This window comes from Sciurus carolinensis (assembly GCF_902686445.1).
Source record: "Sciurus carolinensis chromosome 19 unlocalized genomic scaffold, mSciCar1.2 SUPER_34, whole genome shotgun sequence".
NCBI lineage: Eukaryota > Metazoa > Chordata > Mammalia > Rodentia > Sciuridae > Sciurus > Sciurus carolinensis.
The window spans coordinates 2,938,861-2,952,939 of NW_025920112.1; the positions used below are offsets into that span (position 1 = coordinate 2,938,861).

Sequence of the window (14,079 nt, forward strand, 5' to 3'; positions counted from 1 at the left end):
TAAGCTTAAAAATCTAAATGATTTTCAAAAACTCCTTGGAGATATAAATTGGATTAGGCCATATTTAAAGATTACCACAGGAGAACTGAAACCTCTATTTAATATACTTAAAGGAGACCCTAATCTCCATTCCCCGAGAGTCCTTACTTCGGAAGCACAAAAGGTTCTCACGTTGGTAGAACAGAGATTGCAATCAGATTATACAGAAAGATGTGATCCATCTCAACCTCTAATGTTGATTATTATCCCAGAACAACATAGCCCATATGGAATTCTATGGCAAGGAGGACCTTTACAGAGTATCAATCTCCCAGCATCGCCCACAAAACAGTTACAAACATTTCCTAAGGCAATAGCTCAGTTGATATATAAAGGGTTAGAGGCCTGTATTACCATATTTGGAAGTCACCCTAAGGTCATTATTATTCCCTATACTAAACTACAAATGCAGTGGTTGATTCAGCATGATGATGATTGGGCTATTTTATATTGTTCAACCACAGCAACATTTGATAATCATTATCCTAAACATCCATGGATACAGTTTTGTAAAAATACTCCAATTATATTTCCAAAAATTACAAAGACACAGCCTTTGCGTCATTGTCAAACAATATTTACTGATGGATCTAAAAATGGAGTGGGAGCAGTAATAGTTGGAGATAAAACTGAAACCATCATTCTCCCTTCCTCGTCTGCCCAAGTAGTGGAGCTTGCTGCAGTAGTCTTAGCTTTTAATATCATGAAGGATCAACCTTTTAATCTGTTATCTGACAGTTGTTATATAGTACAATCGATACCTTGTTTAGAAACTGTGCCTTATATTCCCGATGGATCCACAGTTGCTCCTTACTTTCGAACCTTGCGTGCCCTAATTTTAGACCGCAAATACCCCTTTTATGTAGGACATATTAGAGCTCATTCTGGCCTACCAGGACCACTTGCCAAAGCAAATGCTAAGGCTGATAAAGCCACAAAAACCTTCTTTGCTTTTACACTATTTGAACAAGCTAAGATGTTTCATTCACAATTTCATGTTAATTCTACTACTCTTAGAAGAAAGTTCAATATTTCTAAAGATGTTGCTAGACAAATTGTTAAAACATGTCAACATTGTGCCACCCTATTGCCAGTACAGTCTGTTGGAGTAAATCCCAGAGGACTGTTACCTAATCATATTTGGCAAATGGATGTTACTCATTTTTCAGAATTTGGAAATCTCAAGTATATTCATGTTTCAGTAGACACCGCTTCAGGGGTAATCATGGCCTCAGCTCACACTGGTGAAAAGGTTAAAGATGTTATACAACATTGTTTACAAACATTTGCAGCCTGGGGCGTTCCAAAAATCATCAAAACTGATAATGGGCCAGCTTACACATCCAAAAGTTTTCTTCTATTCACAAAAAATTTTGGTATTCAGCTTATCACAGGAATTCCTTATAATCCTCAAGGACAAGGAATAGTGGAACGCACTCATTTAACATTAAAAAATTGTTTAATAAAACAAAAAGGGGGAATAGGTGCTGACTTTAGAGCACCTAAAGACAAACTAAATTTAGTACTCTTTATTTTAAATTTTTTAAATGTGGACAAATATGGAAGCACGGCTGCAGAGAGACATGCTAATCCCACAAGTACTCAAATGTGGGAAAAGTGGAAAGATATTCTCACAGGTACATGGAAAGGTCCAGATCCAGTTCTTCGGTGGGTCCGAGGGTCTGTTTGTGTCTTCCCACAGGATCAGCAAACACCAATTTGGATACCTGAAAGGTTGACCAGACTGGTGCATCAAAGTAACGATGAAGAACATCGTGCTGATAAGCGCCCTGCTAATGATGATGTTGACACTGGTGAAGACACGAGAATTATGGGCGATAGTTAAAGCCTGGCCATATCCTTTACCATTAACTAATACTTCCTCTTTACTTCCTCCGTTGTTCACCACCAAGATGGCTACAGGATTACCCACTACGTCTTTTGATCCAGATACTCATCTATATAATTTTTCCACTTTCTCCCTCCCTGGAACCTTGTGCTTTGATATACCTGAGGATAATGCTATTAGTAGTAATGACTTTAACCCTTGTATTGTTCTCCAAAAGCAGGTACAGGGTTTCTTTACATCCAGGGATTCTCCTGATGCTCTACCCCAAGGCTATGATACGCTTGGTCTTCAATTTGTTAATGGTACACACATAACCATATCAATGGAATATAGGGAAGGGGCAGCCACCTTGATTACAGGACTTATACCTCACAAATTACCACTTCCCACTAATGGATTTAAAACTCCCAGACTTTTTCCTCCATGTAATCCAAAATTTTCCACACTTCCTACCTGGACAGGTTGTCAAAATGCTGAGCAAGCAGCCCCAGTTCAACATGGATTTTTCTTCACACCAAATTTTACTTCTCAGCGTACCACTGATGACTTTGATGATTATGACGGCAAATTTGGCGGAAGGCGCACTAATCCTTTTGATAACTGGTTGCTATTTACCTCGACTTCAGGATATACTAACTTACAACCTTTTTTTGCTCTTAAAGGAGGATCTTTCAGACAATGCGAATGGAATTCTAGGAAGTGGACTGGATTTAACAGGAGTAGAGCCAAGACTACTACTAATTGTACTCAAAATCTTTCATTCTTGTCCACCCCAGTCTGTGTGTTCCCTCCTTTTATGTTTTTACTAACCAACACTAATAGCACAAACCTTAATTGCTCTCAATCTAGATGCTACCTTTCTCAATGTTGGAATGCTACCAATTTCTCCCGAGCGGTCATCATGAGAATCCCTACTTTTCTGCCTATGCCAGTTTCTGTTACAGATGATGAATTGCCAGTATTGCTTTCCAGAAATAAGAGGGATTTTGGAATCACCGTAGCAGTCATTACCACCATAGTTGCATCAGCAACAGCAGCCGCTGCAGCAGCTGTAGCCTTGACGACATCAGTACAGTCAGCAACTAAGCTTAATGAGGTGGTCCAGCAGACAGCTACTGCTCTGTCTACTCAACAAACAGTGGATCAACACCTAAAAGCAGGACTACTTTTGGTGAACCAGCGTGTGGACTTACTTCAAGAACAGATGGACCTTTTACAGGAACTGTTAAACGTGGGGTGTATTTATCATCTGCCGGGACTGTGCGTTACATCTGTAGCTTATCATAATCTTAGTTATGCAGCAAATTTGTCTAAAATCATATCTACTCAGCTACGTGCCAATTGGTCTTATAAATTTGATAATCTTACTGCCATTCTTAGATCACAAATTGTTAGCCTTAATTCTACTAGAGTTAATATAGCCCCTATGTCTGAAATGCAAAATTGGTTATCCTCTTCTTTCAGTTTTGTAAAGCAATGGGCAGGAATGGGAGCATTGTGTGTGTTAATGATTATTGCAATTATCTTCCTCACACGCTTTATCATGCGTATACGCCAAGTTCATGCCAGAGATCGCATCATTTTCCATCAAGCCATGATGGCCTTAGAGGCTGGCAGCTCTCCTCAAGTCTGGCTGAGCATGCTGGATCGGTAGTCAATGACGGGTAAGGAAGGAGGTAACCTCGTACCGACCTAAGACAGGAGATGTAGCATGCTCTGCAGTTATCCGATGACGGGTAAGGACGATGGTTGACCACTCCGCCTAAGACAGGCACGGTCCCGAGCCAGCATTCTTTTAATAAATAAAAAAGGGGGAGCTGTCGGGGTACCGTGGACCCCCAGCCCTGTGATGTGGCCAAGATGGCGCCTGGCAAGGTGCCAAGGAAGTGCTGAGAACAAAACCAGGTACCTCCAGCAGACTAATTCTCTGTGCAACAAGTGGCGTTATTTGAGGAAGTTAATGTGATTGGCCATGGGTCCTCGTGGACACTGCATGCTTGCTATATGCACACTATTATGCTCCATTACTGTCCATGCTTTCTCCTCATGATCTATAAGCTGATTGGTTGTTGTATGTAATGTAAGGCGCTTGCAAGAGCAGCCGCCGCCGCGGCCAGCCAGAAGTAACAGATAGCAGAAAATAAAGAACTTGCCCCGATCCGGTTTCGCGTCTCTCTGCGAGCGGGGAGCGCGTTACCTTGCCATTTTACCATATAGATTAAGCTTTGGTTTATATCAACACATTAGTATTTTACCTTAGGAAAAACCTTTAATAGCTTTAGCTGTCTCACATACACACAACCAACTTAGTTACACACAGACTTGTTGAGACTTGCCCTTCACTTACACACAGACTTTTTTAGCATTTACTTAGACCCTCATGTATTTTATTATATAACACCTTCTTATCCAGAAAGATTTTGTTCTTCACTAAATATAGTTGTATTTTTAGAACCTTTTATTTTTTCTTATTTATGTGTTGACCCCCTTTTGTTCACATTCTGAAACAACTCTTATGAAATTTCTGAATTTAGATAAATTACACCATTTCAACAAGATAAAATACTTTGTTGTTTATAGTACTCTAACTGAAACACAGTTGAAACCTTTAGAACCCTTTGTATATAGAATTGTACTTGTTAAGACATAACTTTTAGTAACCTTGTTTTTAGTTTAGTGATGACACAAAGCAAGTTTAAACCCTTTTTATTTACCAACCTATGAAAACACCAATAATGTTTAAGTATGATACTCCATGGAATTTAAGGAGTTAAGAGTACTTAATGTTATTTAACAATTAGCATTTTAACTTTGCAAATTAATCAGATGTCTCTACAAACACATTTGAGTAATCCCATATATGTTAACTCTAATTTACTTATTTTGTAAAAACCAAGAAAGCAGGCAGGTGTCCTGAACAGTATTTGTTGTCTCTTTCCTGTTGAAGAAAAGTCCTAGAAACAATTGATATTAGACATTGTTTAACATCAACATTCCATTAGTTTGACCACCTAGAGACTTGTAAGTTATTTTTAAAGACATTTCACTTTTATTATTTACTCAATTAAATTGAACCTTTTTTAAATCACGTGAATAAAAGTATTTGGATCCATTTTTAAATTTTAATTTTAGGAGCGCTCAGTTTTGATGCAGACGAGATATGACACCAGACAGCACGACATACAAATAACACAAAATCAAAGGCCTTGTAACTTTATAGGTGAATCTCCATTGCAATGTAACAGATGTTCAAAAACTCTAGTTGAATAAAAAATAGAACTGATCAAAAAGAAAAAAAATCATTAACCTAGGTATGCAAGATCAAAATTATGAGCTCAAAAATACAGCATTAAAGAAAAACAAAACAAAACAAGAATCCTGGAAAATGAGTTAATTCTGTGTAGCAGTCCAGAAGTTTAAAACAGACACCCTTTTGTTTTCTTTTTCTTATCTTCAGGTTATCCCCCTTTCCCGCTGAGACTGTTGCAGTTTACATTCCAATGCAGGCTTCAGCAAGGCCAGGCAGGGGGGAGGGAGGATCACCCAGGACTTTTTAACCCTTTTTCTTTCTGGTTGAGAAATCAGGTTAGGTTTGAATGCAGAAAATCACAAAACATTATTTCTTACTACTTTTGAGGAATGGAGCTGCTGAGATCTCTGCCTAGGGGGAGGACTGTTTCAAGGACATGGGTGTTCCCTCCCTAGGTGGCCATGGAGCTGCGTGGAAGGGATCAGGAGGGGGGCCTTTTTCTGTCTCTTGTGATAGTTTCTCTTGATCCAACAAGCCCTTATCTAAAAACCAAGGGGCTTTGTCTTCTACAGTTTTTAAAAACTTCCTAGCTGAGGAAACCTCTAAAGGTGCTCCATTAGCCTTTAATAAAGCCTTTAATAGTCCTTCCATGCGAAGGAAGGCAGCGGCTAAGCCTGCATTTGTTAATGGGCCACCTATTTCTCTACAAGCTTTCATCCATGCCTCTATGTCTTTGCTTTTAAATGGATTAATAGCATTTCTGCATTCTCTTGTACATTGTTCATATACTAATTGTGTAATTAAAGGCATAGCTACATTAGCATCCCCGAAGATCTTCCCTGCTGCATCTACCATTCTAGCCACAAAATCTGAAAAAGCCTGTGGGGCCTTGGACAATTTTTGTTAAGTTACCTCGCACTTCTCCTTTATTAGGGAGTGCTTTCCAGGCAGTAATGCAGATCTTATTAATTTGTTCATAAACCTCTAATGGAAAGCCTGTTTGCTGATTGGCAAATCTACCCTGCCCCAGAAGCATATCCACATCCCAGGCAGGTTTGCCCATAGCTTGGTTATGTGCAGCCTGTTCATTGGCCCCCTCTAACACGAAGGCTCTCCAGTCTAAATATTTACCCAGGGAAACACAAGCTTTCACTAAACTGGCCCACTCCAAGGGGGTCATGCAGAATCTATTGAGCCCCTCTATTTGGGTGATAGTAAAAGCAGCATCCACACCATAAGTGTGGACAGATTCTGCTATATTCTTTATCATTTTAAATTCTATGGGTTCCTGATGTCTTCCCCCATCATTGTCCTGGAATACAGGACAGGCAAACCTCAACTCTACATGGGCAGCCCTCCAAGCTGCAGAATTAAAAGCTCTACCCATGCCTGGAACCCCTCCCACATATGGGGGAGGATCATAGGCTAGAGCTGGCTTCTGTTCTTCCTCATAGTCCTTCTGTCTGAAATCTTTTTGCCTCTTAGTTCCCCCTTCTTTTATCTGCACCTTCCGCAAGTGCTGCGTTAGCTCTTTCACTTTCTCATCACCGTCTGATTCTGACTCCCCTGTATCTTCTGGTGTTCTAAGGGATTTAAATCTGGGTACAGTCTCCTCTTTGGAATAGTTCCATAAACCTGCTCTCCTGCACTATGTTTACTGGAAGTACTCATAGAATCCTCGGACTTCTCCTCATGTAGTTGTTCAAGAACTGCCTGTCCTTTATGAATAGCTTCCTGACATCTACCATCAAGAATACATCCTTTTATTAATTTCCATAGTGGTATCACTCCTTTCTCCAATTGTCCCTGCTCCTGAAGGAAATCCAAATCTTTTCCCAACTTATCCCAGCTAGTAGGAATCAAGCTTCCGGAGACAGCAAACCATGGGGCTGCTTTATCAATTCTTACAAGGAATGTTTCTAAAGTACTGCGTTTAACCTTGAGCTCTTTAGAGCGCAACAAAAAATCTAAAGGTTGTACTAATGAACTAGATGGAGAATTGCCCATAATGAAAGCAGCATTCAGAACAAGCAGAATGAAAGCGAAAACAAAATATCTTTCTTTGTTGATCGACCATGCAAGGTCGATTAAATCTTTGCTGATCGACTATACAAAGTCGATTAAATCTTTGCTGATCGAATATACAAAGTCGATTAAATCCTAGTCCACAGACCCCACTTACCTGTGGTACTTACCGGTGCACCCCCTGACCACTGAAAGTTCTGATTCCCGGGTTTCGGCACCACTTGTCGTGTCCCTCGCCCGCAAGAAAGCACGACACAGGAATCTTCCTTCAGCAGCTTAATAAGGACCTTAATATTATAAAACCATGGTTTTTCTTCTTCTTCCTCTTGAGCCGAATTCATACACTTTTATACTCTTGCAATAGCCAATCTACTCCTGCCACTTGGCCTATGTTCATAGGTGCTCCCACTTGCAACAGTTGGCTTAACCAAATATGGGCTTGTTTACCTAGAAAGCACTTCAGGAAACCAGCGCCATCAGTTTTGTGGATTTAATGTCCAAAGTTTTGAACTTTTCTTTAAATTGATGATTCTTCTGAGTCTCTTCCAGGCCAGGGCATACACAAGTACATGGCTGTGTGTGTGCTCAAGAGAATTGTGTTTGTGTGTGTGTGTGTGTGTGTGTGTGTGTGCGCATGCACAAGCACACTGTGTGAATCTTATATTTCCTGATGTAAGTTTTCCTCAAATCTGGTGATCGTTGGCTCTAAAATAATACAGGAGCCGAATAATTGCAGAACATTGAAAAATACTTCCCAAAATTGTCCAGTGATCAACTTGATCTCCATCAAGATCAGAATCACCTATAGTCCTCTCTCCTGAATATTCTCATGATGACAGGTCCACATTCCACTTAGGTAAATGACAGTTCTTATATCCAAAGTCCTTGTTTTGAAGGATCCTTAAAGTTATGACTTTGGAACATAAGCATCACAGAAGCTAGAGACACCATGCATGCTGTTTGGGAAGAGACTGAGCAGAGTTTGGGGGCTGCAGTGAACATGGGGTGTGGATATCAGGATAGGGCCTGCCACTCTAGAGCAATCTGAAACTATGAGAAGAGCCAAAGGAGAATGGGTGGAGGTGAACACTGAAAATGAAGAGTGTGAATTACTGTGATTTTGTATGAGATATCTTGAAATGAGAATTCAGTTTTCATTTCAGAATAGAAGAAATATGATGATAAGTGCAAGGGCTACTCAAGAATGCAAAAGCATTTTTCCTTACAGTGAATAATAGAATAGTGAAATTTTGGAATTGAGACATAAAAACAAACATGAAAGAAATAAACCATGCTCTGATAAGCATTTTGTAATATGACCTATACTGAATGTATTTCCATGGGTTTTGTATGCCTCTATTAAATCTGAATTTCATAATTTGTAAGTGTGTTTATGGATATACGACATTTATATTCTACTGAAGTTTTAACATAAATATTATTCTTCTGAACACCTTTAGGTTCTTTCAAAACATTTTGGTCATAAATTTTCTCAGAAAGTACCAATCTCTAGGGAAAAGAATAAGATTGGTTCTTCATTTAAGATGTGTAAATTTAGTGAATAACACACAGCCAGACTGCACAAAGGAATTTTCCAAGTTGACCTAACAATCTTTACTGAAGTTTTTGATCCTTTTTGTGTCATTGCAGGGTGAACCATTTTAAAGCTCTGTGACAAATTATAATCAAGTGTCAACTGATTTCATCTTGTTGGGATGGTTTCCATCATCCAGAGTTAGTCTTGCCAGGTATGGTGGTATGCTTCTGTAATTCCACTGACTTGGGATGCTGAGGCATGAGTATTGAAAAATCAAACCCACCTTAGGGACACCCTGAAATACTGAGCAAGATCCCTTCTTAAATTAAAAATTAAAGGGCTGTGGATGAGACTCAGTGTTTAAGTGCCCCTGGGTTCAATCTGCAGTACCAAAAAAAATAAAAATTTGGAAAAGGAGTGGGTCTGTTCTTTTATTTTTTAATTTTCTCTTTGTCCTGATGACTCTAATTGGTAAACTGTGTGTGATTTTTCTTATCCTCCTGGATATTCTTCTCCACATACCCATGTGCTTCCTGCTTAGTTTGCTGTACCTAATTAATCTAAGCTACATCTCCACAATGGTTCCTAAGACAGTTTGTTTTCCTATTTCTTTGGATGTGGAATTCAGAGTTTCTTCTTTCTGACTCCAACAGGTGGAGACACACTAGTCCTGATCTTGGTGGCCTGTGATGGATGTGTGGAATTTGGTTTCCTCTACACTATCCGATCTGTATAAAGAAAAAAAAAAAAAAAAAAAGGAAAACTAGGAGTACCTATGCTGGTGAAAATGAGCCTTGATAAAGGGCTCTATCAACTCCTGTGCTTACATCACAGGCAAACTCCATATTCCTTACTGCTGATCAGGGTCATCAACCATTTCTTCTGCAACACCCTCACCATTTTGACTCTAGCCAGCATGGACACCTGAGTCCATGAATACACAGGGTTTGTGAGCACCACCCTTTCCCTCATGATTGCATCCATTGGAATCATTTGTTCCTGTGGTCAAGTCTTGTTGCTGTCTGCCACTTGCACTGGGGTGAAGGGAGGAAGAAGGCCTGGTCCACCTGCAGCACCCACCTCACTGTGGTGACTTTCTACTATGCACTCTTTGCTTACACTTACCTACTCCCAAAACCCCTCTGGTCTCCAACAGAGGACAAGGTTCTGGCTGTCTTCTACACCATCCTCACTCCAATGCTCAATCCCATCATCTACAGCCTGAGGAACAAGGAAGAGATGGGGGCCCACAGGTCACTGACTCTGAGAATCTGTCCTATTTAAATGTAGATATACTTTCTGCCTCAGTCCCCAGGACTTATCTGGAAGTCCACTTAGCAGTGTGTAGTACATGAAAATATTTCCTGCCTGGAGTGAAGAGACTACAAATAATCTAGAATAAAGGAGAATTGTTCATGTCTGCACAAATTTTCTTAATAATATTTGTAATTTGAAACAGGACTTTTACTTTGTATTTTACAATTGTACTCTCATTCTATAGGACCGTAAACTGTTATCCCTCAGAGACTAATTCCTTTCTTCTACATATGCCCAGCTGTTGTTTACTGGTTATCATTTCTCATTTATTTCATTTCAAACATGGATTATTTATTCTCAATCCCTGTATTTTCATTTATTAGTGTCAGTCAGTAAAGTTCCCTAAGAAATTGCCAGCATTTGAAGCTGACTGCTTATAACCCAGAGAATAATTTATGTAAACCAAATATTTTCTATATCAAAGTACTTGATTCTTCAATTTAATATATTCTACCACATAAGGAATATGGATGAATAAATTAAGCTTGCCCATATCCTATCCATAGGCTTAAAAATTATTTCCTAGTTAATTTTGCAGATCACTTACAAATTTTTCTGAGACAGTGTCACACTACATAGCCACACTGGCCTCCAACCCCTGAGGTCAAGAGATCATCCTGCAGCAGTCTCCTGAGTGATTGGCATTGGAGGCCAGGTCAACATCTTGACCCACATTGAGGTCTGTCAGCAGAATTCTGGGTCTTGGGGACATAGCATGGAACTTCTTTATCAAAATGACTAAAAATATCTAGTATATCAAAGACCAGTGCCATTTAAGATTTAATCATATGAATTGAAGAAACACATTTTAGCATACTAGAATAATAGCTCCATTTATTGTAGTTTGTACTCTCATGTTTCCCACTCGAAAAACCATAATTTTTTTATCACTCCAATCTTGGTACTAGGGTACTTCTGGGGAGTGTGAGGTGCTCACTGCTTCCCTCCATGGCACCCTTGAGGACAACAATGGTTTGTCAGGATGTTCCAATGGCAGGAATCCTGATTTGGGAAGAATTTCAGAGGGTTTCTCCCTCAGGGCTTCCTCATCTAGACACAACAACCTGAATTGCCAACCCACCTTTTCACCATACCCTGTCATTCAGGAATCCAGGGATGGTTTTCTCCTGAGACTCAGGCCACGTCCTGCTGGTTTCTCAGGCTCAATGCACCATTTTCCTGTCTCCAGTGTGTCACATCCTGGTACCTGACTCCAGTGTGCACTGGGGTTACCACTCAATGAGTATTTCTTTCTTGTAGAAATTCTCTCCCAGCCCATGCCCCTACACTGATATGGATTATCAGCACCTCCTCTTTCAGGTCAAGGGTGTTGAGTCCTCTATGGGAGCCACAGACTTGGACTAGAGTGGGCAGACATGACCTGCTATACCATTCAAAGGCAGTTCTTTAAAATCACCAAGGGGCCCAGTTCTCACATGCAAGGACATTGAAAAATCAATTACTAAGAATCATAAAAATGCAAACACTTTTATGATCTTAGAAATTTAAAATGGACCAATTTTATCCTTCCTGAAAAATGAAATAATTATTTCATCTAATAAAAACCATGGGATATTTGTCAATATCTTAGATTCTATGGGCAATATAACCTTAGTTGTTGAATTTTTACTTTTATTTTATTTGTACTGGAGATTGAGCCAAGGGCATGCACTCTACCTCTGAGCTACTGCCCCAGTCATAATTGCTGAATATGTTTTTATTAATACACCACAGGCTGTATTGTCCCGCATGGTTTAAATGCAGGTTTTATGGACAGAACTGGGCAGGGTTTTTGTTTGTTCTGCTTTGACCATCAGTTGAAACCCAGGAAGATGAGAGCAGTGGGTCAGCATCTGGTGTGTTGTTTTCCAGGCAGGATGCAGGTGGGCTTGTGACTTTTCTTAAAAATGTTGTTGTGTCTGAACCATTGACATGAAGGGACACTGGGGAGGGGGACTTCCTTCTGAGAGACAAAGTGAGGTCAGTTTGTGCAATGGAGTGACTTGTGTCAAGAGGGCAGTTGAGCATGAGCTCACAGACAAGTGGTGAGACCCCACGGATGCCTGAAGTCACACACAGCACCAAATCCTACACACAGTTTTCCTATACATACCTATGACCACCGTCTCTGTGAAACCTCACAACCTTGTCACCCCTGAAGAAAGGGCAAAGGACAGGTTCCCTGTCTTCCTGGTGAAGCTGCAGGGATCTAAGTTCCTCTCCTACTTTTCTTTGCATCATGACCAGTTCAGTTTGGATTTGGGGTGGACAGCTGACATGACCTGTGGGATCACCAGAGTCAGGTCTCAGCCTAGGACTCCCCTATAGTAGGAGGGAACCCTGAGCCATATCGCCAACCAGGTTACCTAGTTCACAGCTCAGGCAGCCCCTCAAAAGAGCAGAGACCAGGAGGTGACAATTTTAAGATAATTGTCGAATTGATTTCATTTTTAGATATCATGTGTGCACTACACATATTTTTGTTTTAATGTTTTTAAATTTTATTTATTTTTTTAATTTTATAGGCTGCATTTTGATCCATTATACACAAAGATGGTACAGCTTTTCATGTCTACTCTTGGAAACGAGGCTAAAACCCAGGCCCTCACACACGATGGGAAAGCTCTCTGTCCTTGAGCCTTGAGCCTTGGCTCTGCCCCAGAAGTGACCTTCTGTCTTGGGTTCCAAGCAAGGGCTCCCTTCCAGGAAGAAGTCCCCAAGGAAGCTCCGCCTGAAAGGGCTGGGGCCGAGAATCTGTCACTCTGGCCTACTTCAGCCAGTGATTGGATGGCGGAAGCTGTCACTCAAGTCTCAGGGCGTGTCTAGAGGCGGCCCATCGGATATGCCTGGGTGGACCTGTCCAATCAGGTGTGCGCACGGAGCGGAAGGGCGGGCCTCCGGGTCTCGCGGGCTTTTCTTCCTCACCAGCTTTGCAGGCCTGGCGTGCTGTGCTAGGTGGTCCAGGTGTCTGCGCAGCCTGTGTCCCCGCGAGCTGCGGTGCCCGCAGGTCCCTGGAGAGGTCGCCGGGTCACCACGGAAGCGAACAATGGTGAGTGTGCGGCCACGGCTGATGGGACCTGGTCAGCACCTGCCTGGGCCCCGCGAGCGGGTGAGATGCGGACTGTGGTGGAGTCCCGGCTGGCTGGCGGGTGGACCGGGACCCTGTCCACTGCTCCCCGGTGCAGGGATGGGCGGCGGGCCCTGAGGTGGGCTGCGGAGCATATCGCTGTGTCCCCGCTGGCGGGCGGCGCTGGAACCTCTCGGGTGGGCCTGCGAGGTGGTCTGGGTGGCGGGCCTGAGGTCGGCTGCGGATAATACCGCCGTGTCCCACTGGCAGGTGGCCCTGGGCCCTGGCCGGGCCTCCGCGGGTGGGCTGGGGGACTCCCCCTCCCCTCCTGCCGGTTCCCGCAGGCACCCTTCCAAATGTGTGGGAAGCAGGGTCTCAATCCGCTCTCCTTCCACCAGTTTAGCTCCTCCCAAGGCTGCTGTAGCCTTAAAATTGCAGTCTCTTGCCTGCCATCTGAACTGCTGTCTTCTCTCCACTTCACAGTATTGTCGACCAGGTGTTCATCCTGGGTTTCAAATGGACACAGTCCATTAATTTTCACTTCTCCCCAAGTGAAATATTGCAAAGAATATTTGTTTTCGTTTTGGAGGTTAACACTAGGCGAGCTTTGTTAGCTACATCCCCAGCCCACGCTTTTTTAAAATTTTGAATTCTGGTCCCACTTGTTTCATGGGCTGGCTTCCAACTTGTGATCTTCATGTCTCATCTTCCAGAGTCCTTGGAATTCCAGGGCTGTGCCACTACCCCTGGCAAGAATAACACGTTTTAAATAATTTTTTTTTCTGTTTGTGAATATTTCCTTTGAGGAGATACTTCCTTGTGTGCGGGTAAAATAACTGCTTCAAAGGAAATAAGGCAGTTGGGTGTTGGTACTAGGGATATTGAGTCCTGGGCTCCATCCCCAGCCTTTATTTATTTATTTGTTTTCATTATTTATACCTAATAGTGGAATGGACATTGACACATCATACCTAGATAGAGTATGACTTCTCCTT

The 14,079-nt window shown here is 41.7% G+C and overlaps 1 pseudogene; it reads left to right on the forward strand.

Moving 5' to 3' along the window:
• Nucleotides 1–8,112: 8,112 nt before the first annotated feature.
• Nucleotides 8,113–13,733, forward strand: LOC124973483 (olfactory receptor 2L2-like; annotated as a pseudogene).
• Nucleotides 13,734–14,079: the final 346 nt, after the last annotated feature.